The sequence below is a fragment of the Hyposmocoma kahamanoa genome, unplaced genomic scaffold (genome assembly GCF_003589595.1).
Source record: "Hyposmocoma kahamanoa isolate Upper Pololo Valley unplaced genomic scaffold, ASM358959v1 88, whole genome shotgun sequence".
NCBI lineage: Eukaryota > Metazoa > Arthropoda > Insecta > Lepidoptera > Cosmopterigidae > Hyposmocoma > Hyposmocoma kahamanoa.
The window spans coordinates 10,985,654-10,994,312 of NW_020654466.1; positions in this window are offsets into that span (position 1 = coordinate 10,985,654).

The window sequence follows — 8,659 nt, forward strand, 5'->3', positions numbered from 1 at the left end:
GCGCGATTATAAGCCAATAATTATACAAAGTAGATAACAAATTATTTGATACGGATAATTTATTATGATTAATAATTGTCACCTAATACCGGACACACGAAAATTATTTCTGAGACCAGAACACCGGATAATTTGGTTAAATGCAACCTTTTGTTTCCTAAATTATAAATTTTTTTCTTTTTTATAAAGGGTACCTTAGCTTATAAACTGTTTGAATGTTATGCATCGAACTGGTATTAAAGTTGAATTTAAAGTTCTTAACCGTTAATAGCTATTTTTGGTTAATTTTTAAACATAAGTTTTCGATATTTGGTGCTTCTTTATGATCATTGCCTATATGAAAATAAATAAACTTAGTTACGTACTAAAATACACCAAACTAGATCAGTTCTATAGTTTACCTTTTAGGGTGGAAACGTCTGACTGTGTTTTGGCCCCTCTAAAAGAGAAACGATGCCAGCTTCCTGAGTATGTCTCCTACCTTTTTTTACGAATTAAGGAAATTAGAAAGTTCCTTTTTCTCTTTATAAAATGTATTTATTACAATATTTCCTGAAAAATTACGTAATAATATTTTCACTTTTTCAATTACATCGGAATCGAATGAATAATGAATAATTAATGCTCTACATTATTAATTAGTCCTCAATTTTGATGTGGGTGTAGTATAGGTACATTATGAGTAGTAATTTGAGAACGAGCACTCAACTAATTAAACTCGCAGGCAATTGTTGCCTTGTTCGTACACCTAGTTTTACGTGTAGTCGCAAATCATAACTAATTCGCGATGATGGCTAACCAGGTGTTAGTTTTGGAAGCTAACCGAAATAAGACTAGATGGAGGCGAGATAATCACTACAGCTCCATGAAGGCTCTACAAATGCTTATGCAAGTATTCACTTTGAACTGTATCGAACGTCATATCACAATAAACGAAAAACGCTGTTCAATAATTAGAAAAGCGATGGTAGCTATGTTTCTCGGAGCTATAAATTTCTATACATTATATTATAAAATTCGTTACATATTCAGTGAAGTAAATCTGGCAGTAAAGGCCTCAGACGTGGTGCAAATGATTTTCGACTATTGTCAGTTCATCGTCGACCTATATTTTGTTAATAAATATGGCAACCGGATTTACCTGGAGTATATAAAGCAGTATGAGTGTATTGACCGAATACTTGATATTAGACATCTTTCGAAAATCCACCGACGGCTAACATGGCTGCTCATAATTTTTGGACTAATTTGGTTAACAACATCCGCATTAGAGTTCCTTGGATGGTACTTAAGTTTTGTATGGTGGATTCCAGTCATATATGGAGTAAGTTACATATTTCTACTCATTAAAATCCTCACTATACTGGACATGACGACACAGGTGATACAGGTAAAGCATCGATTGCAAGTTATGGTGGACTTTATGCAAAGTTATTACAATTCAGCTGATTGTATGTTAACAGCAACTACTAATCCAAATGATTTGCTTAATGACATTTTGTGCAACAAGAATTGGTTCTACTGCGATGATTACATTCGGGCACAAAAAATTCAGCGAGGAAGTTTTCGGCTGAAAACTTTATCAAGTAATATACAGCACGAAGTAAAATGGTTGAGCAGATGCTATTTGATGTTGACTGAACAGTGTGTTTTCATTAATAATATGTACGGAGTTAGGGTAAGATAGTAATTTATCGAGAAATATGATGGCAAGTGGAAAACCGAAGATGATGAATATTCTTATTATTTCCAGATTCTACTCAGTTCTCTAAGCCTACTAATCGATATGGTGAGGTACGCCAACGTCTCCATCAGAATACTAACCACAAAGCAAGTAAGTCCACAAACGCGTTTTCGCTATTAGACATCGTGAGATTATTTTAAGATATATATGCAGTAGGTAAGTTATAAACCATTTTATCATCTCACCAACCATCATAAATAAACTAACCAGTAAAATATTAAAGTATATAACACCATTACACTTTAAATACAAGTATATTTATAAAAAAATATATATTATCTGATTAATAATTATATTATAATATTTTGGTGTTGGTCATGCGCGGCATGTTAAGCGAGCTGTGAGCAAAGACCACCACCACCACCACACAGACGTGGTGGCCCACGAAGTGGATTCTATCAAACGCAACATAGGTCTCTGAACTCCATCGACGACAACGACGGCGACAACGACGACGACAACGACGGTGACAACCACGACAATTATGATAATAATAAATCATAATAATAGTGACAATAATAATGATAATAATAATAATAATAATAATAACCCCGGCCGACTGTACCATTACCGGGAAATACCGCCTCTCCCATTTAAAAATTCAAAATTAATCTTTTAGGCCTTGGGAGAGGCGAGAGTTTTTAAATAAATACAATAATAATAATATACCATTGCAAAAAGCTGTAATTTTAAATACATGCCGCATCGTCAGAAAGTTAATGCAGATGGAAGAGGACGAAGTAGGTTCTTATTACACACCCATCACATACTCGTACATACACGTCATACTGCAATTACTTGACTTAGGTCTGTAAATGTGGTTCAAACCAGCTAACAAGCTGAGCAGACTACAGATAATAATAATAATAATAGTAATATACTGCATTTACTTGACTTAGGTCCGTAAATGTGCTTCAAACCAGCTAACAAGCTGAGAAGACTAAAGATGATGATGATGATGATGATAAATAATAATAATAATAAACAGAAACACACTAAAAAAAAATACAAAAATACATACCTTTAACAGGCGAAATCAAACAGATGTGGCACCAAGAAACCATTAAGATAGTCCCCATTATAATTTCGTCAACTGGTATCATACTGAAAACCCTTCATACCGCCTTAAAAATGATAGATCTACACCCTAAAACCTACATACCTCTACAAAAGTCAATTATACTAGACACATGCTCGATAGTCCGCCGTTTCTTAAATACACTTGATTCAACAAACTCCACAAAAAATCACCACACTCTCATCCCCTCACAATACCACAACCGAACCAGAATACTTGGCTTAGGCCCGTACCTGGTTCCAAATATCCGACCATCAATCGAGTACAAGAAAAAAAAATCATAATAAAATTAATCTTTTACGCCTTGGGAGAGGCGAGACTCTAAAATAGATACAATAATAATAATAATATTTATTCAATCTCACAAAAGGAAGATAGTACATTGTAATTAAACAATGAACATGCCTTAATAAGTTCTAAAGTTAACAACCTTACTTAAGTGAGAGACTGGAGTCCGTACCAAGTAACTAGACAGATCTCCAGACAAACACTTAACTTATTTCTTTTCAATTTTAGACAAAAGTGTTCAAATTCAAAATATTTTTATTTCATTGGTAAGCCAACTTACAATTGAAATCGGTAAATTGAACCACCGCGTATTCCCATAAGCACAAAATTCTAATACTTAGTTGCTCTTTGTAAATATATTTTTGTTCGCATTTATCATTTGTATTATTTATTTTAAAATATCATATATACAAACGGCCTCAAATATGAAGAATTACAATTAGAATTTATTTACAATAATATTTACAACACAAACACATTAAAAAATTGAAGGTAAACTTAGCTCGTATATTATTTTTAACAGATTAAAAAATAATTATACTATCTATGTATATTACAACATGAGTGAGTAACGAACTAAGTAATCGCTTTGCAATGCAACTATTTTATGCACAATAAAACATCATTGTATTAGTCGATACAAAAGTCAATTGTACGCAATTGACAAATATATAAAAATTGACAAAAAAAATTACATTTACAAAATAAGCGAAACAAACCGTTATACTTCATTCCTAAGAAAGTGTATATTGATTGATGAGTGCAAAGTTTCTTCAGGGTAAATATTTTGTTGGAGATAATCTTGAAGGGAATGTTACACCCATGAGAAACGCTGAACATATAATTATGATGACTCTATACCAGTAGAAACTTCATGGAAAAAAGCGTGCTACTAGAACCGTAAAAAATTTTTTAGAGTTTCTTTACTCTTGTCGGACTTTACTCTGGTCATTTAAATTATCGTTAAACAAAAAGGATATATGTATATTCAAAAGATGTCCATAATAAAGCTCCTGCTTTATAGGTAAATGTAAATGATAACTGTCAACAAATATACATTTAAAATTTCTTACTCTTTTTTTCTCAGGAGAATATGCCTTACGAATGAGTAGTAATGTTTAATAAATTTTAAATGACGCATTCAAGTGTTGTTTGAATTTATTTGCTTACTTACGAAACAAGGATATTTAGAATTTGAATTTGAGACATCTACTTTCCGACCCTTTGACTTCTTCTTCCTCCCGAAAATAGCTGAAAATTTAGTTATAAATCGCCTGGAATGGTTTGCTGACAGCAATAATAATTAAGCTTATATTATTAAGTACGAGTACCTAGTGGGTACAGGGTACTGAAGCGTATACTGTGGTATAGTAAAGAAACAATATTGCTATTCCTACTTACTATTCCTGCATACTTTTACTGCCTTTTAGGATAAATGTATAGGTAAGTACAGGTAATTTGATATTTATATAGTGCATATCTTATTTGTTGAAATACTAGCTAAAATTTGTAGAAAATTTCTGAGGGACATTGAAAATAATTTTTCAATCACAACTTCAGCCTTGGCCAGTATCGTCAAAACAATCGGAAGTATTTTAACGTTACGCAGCCAAAAACAGAATAACTAATTCCTAAATTATCTACTGCCGAACGTCATCGATTTTTATTTGATAGGTATTGATTAGGTAGATAGCTGAAACATCAAAATAATGGTAATTTTTTTCGTTGACAAACACTCTGAGGCGTGTTACATGGTATTAATATTTTTCATAACCATTCCGTAAAAATGCCATTTTAAAATTAGCTGACTGAAAGTTTTAAACTTAAGTAAACGCATTTTTTGTCTGCCACTTTGTTGTTGTAGTCGCAAAACCTGTAAATATGCCGTTTTAAATTTACTATGGTGTTTTATTGCATCCTATCTGTACCCCAGGTGTACAGAGTAACCTACAAATGTTAGCTTAACACTAAAATGTGAAGTCCCAACCTTAAGGAGTCACCACACTTAACAACCCGGTATCGCATTAAGCCGACCAGAAAAATCTTTATGTCCATATTATAAAAGACGTGCGTTTCGCTTGGTCAGAGGCGCGCGGCGCGCATCTTTGTCCTTCTTATTGCATGGAAAATAATTTTTTTCTGAACGGTCTAAGCCGTTTTCAAGATAATAAGTGTGGTGACTCCGTTTTATGACATATTTTAACTAGTTAAGCAGCCATCAGTAAAAATGAATTTAGTTTAGTTTATGGTGAGTTGGTGATTGTCGCTATTATCCAATACAGACTTACGCTCTGGCTATTTTTTGCATAGGCATACCCCGGACACTCCATACAACGGTCAAAAGTTAGTTACCTACTCTACTACTACTACATACAACAAGTAGCTATCTGCACACGCGCAAATATGTGCGTGAAGTGGCAGGGTTACCCATCACTCTCTCGTACGTTATGTTACGTGGTTAGAGTGGCAACATAGCGAAAATTCTAATGCGAATCTGTTATCTATAATTCTGTTAATAGAATCGTAATAATTACACATGTTCGTTTGGTATTTATATCGATATAATATTATATTTTTCATTAATTCACTAACTAGAATAATATTGAAGATTTATTTAAAAATATATTGAAAGCTCTTAAAATGTTATATTTTGGACAGGTACTTTTAAATAAGGTAACCAAGGTAATTTGAAACTGCGTGTCCAAATTTATCATTACCATTACATCATATCATTATTTTATTAGTTTACATTCACTACGTAATATTTATCGGCAGTATAAATTGAAAATTCGAGAACAATTGTCTACTTGCTCCCGAAGTTATAGCGTCTCATTATATTGATATAATAAATCTGTATTATATATTACTCTGCACTAAATAAATGAAGAAAACAATAACTGAATGAGTCTCAGGCAAGTATTTTTACTTGCTTCGTTTCATCTTTCGGAAAACGAAATAAATTATCCCGTGTAGATGATGATAAACACCCGTACACAGCACAATTCAACACCATTATAAATAGTAATGTAAAATGATGTTTTATATTAATGTACAAGTTTCGTAATGAATAGATGAAAACTATATTCAAATATCAAAGCCGTCTTAGCGCGAAAACGGCTCGCCGACAGCCTTATTGCCGTTCAGTTAATGTCACCGTCAGTGTGCGGGGTGTGCCAAGCCAGGTAGGGGCGGAGAGTGTCCGTTCTCGTTACTTTTGTTCTCTGGCATAGGTATATACATATATTCCTTCACTTTTTACGACTCATGGCGAGCCATAACTGATTAACGATTTATTAACACGATGTCTTAATTCCACAGTCTACCCAATATGATGCGGGTTACATCCCGGTGGTAACAAACATCATACGCATGCTGCCCTGCGCCTCGGTTATATTCAGTCTGGTGCACCATTGTGAGCAAACCTATCGGCAGAAAGACAGGATACTTGGCGTTATTCAACACACTCTCTTCAACAAAAACCCCAGTGAGCAATTTTGATATTGGCGTAGCCATCATATAATATCAACTTTACTTAGACACCGTACTGCCACCGTACAGGCACATGAGAGAAATACTCAATCATGGATTTTTTACTCACTTTGAAAATGATAAAAACTTGTTGAAAAAAAGTTGTTGCAAACGGATTTCCATTACATAAGAATAATGTACGCCAAATCGCGTAGTTGAACGTGGCCTTATGTTTTTTTTAATCGAAAGAAAAAGTTAGGTGCACCACAGTCCGTCGTCAAGTTCGAATTTTAGAAACCTTTCCGCGCTAGCGTGATGAAATTGTTTTGCTCGCGGATTTTTAATGAGAATTTTTTTTAAGAATTTTGGATTGGATACAAGTCTTTTGAGTCACATCTTCGTTTAATTATCGAGATCCTCAATAAATATTTTCCATTGTAGTTCTAGGATACATGTATTTACATAATGCGTTCCCTTGTTTGGGTTTCCTAAACAGTCTTTTAAGCGGCGGGAGTCATTTTATGTTTTTAACCGACTTCAAAAAAGGAGGAGGTTCTCAATTCGACTGTATGTTCTTTTTTTTTCTTTTTTTTGTATCACTTTCATATAGATCACTTTGAACAAAAACTTTGAATTCATAATTAGTGGAATTTTTAGGATAAAATCTTTTGTTAGTTTGGTTTAAAATACTAAACTAAACTTAAAACTTAAAACTTTAAACTTCCTTCATAACTATTTCTTTCTTCGTATTTTCTTCATAATATACATAAAATAAAAATTATCTTTGTGAAAACTGTACTTGTAACTTCAAAAGCCCGTCATTTTTTTGTAACGAGAAAGAACGCCTTTCGGAGCTAGTGAGGTGAAACCCGAAAAAATAGCTTTTAAAAAATATGTCTTTTTTTCAAACATACCAACGTGTCAGATCTTTTATAGAAACCATGATCACAGCTGACTCTACTTAATCTAATTTTTGTAATTTGATCTCGTAGTAGGTATATTATAAGATCATTGAATGTGTACAAAATGTAAGGTATTTTAAAAAAGTAATTTAAGTTTATCGTTCATATTTTTGAATGGTTTGTCCTCCTAAGGCCCAGTGGACATGATAATGAAAATATCGCATTCAAATTTAGCGCTATATGTTCTCAAATAACAATACTTATATGGTATCTAGAAACATTTTTCTTAAAAAACTGAGGGCATACTTGCTTGGACCTGAATCATGTACCTAATTTTAATGTACATTCGGTATTTTTCTTAACGCTTTTGTAGTAAGTATGTTTGATCTAAAGAGGTTGTGGTAAGTATTACAATGTATATATAAAAATAAATTTTTGATAATTTTGGCTAGGTAGTATTTCTTTAGTTTTTCGTACCCCATTCCAGAATGATCCAATTGTAAATTCAACATTGATAAGCATATAAGACAGAAATATTCAAAAATATAAGTACATTCACTTTCAAAGTAGTAGCAATGTATTACATTCAGAAATTCAAAAACACACTACTTACATTTTTATAACAACCTGTAAAACAATTAGTCGTTAATGTTTTAGTACCTTTTCGTACTCATCGTTTGATATCAATATAGGAATCATAAGACATTTCAGAATCAATTGTTTGGCTTCCTTTGTATATACTACAGTATTTGTAAATTTTAGTTTCTTTTTCTTTTATTTTAACTAACGCCCTTATTTGTAGGAGTAATAAGTTCACTATTTTAAGCATAAGGAATTTCTCAACACAAGCTTATAAATAATTGTTTAACGTATTGTACCAATGCTACATCGTTGACCTCATCACCACTTTTCATCAGGTGAGATGGGGGTGAAATACGCATTTATTTGTTTATAAAAAAAGAAATAAATTCATTTTTTATTTAGATTTTGATGTCGAATAAGATTGAAATAGTTATAAAAACGAAGGAACGCTTACAAAATTGAAATAATTCAATAGGTAAATTTTGTCCACAAATGCATTTCCATGCTGAACAAAAAGTTTTTTCTCAATCCATCATGGCAGCCACGAAAAAAAGGAAAACTTTCGTCATCGCTATCATTATCTTGGTTTTCGTGCTA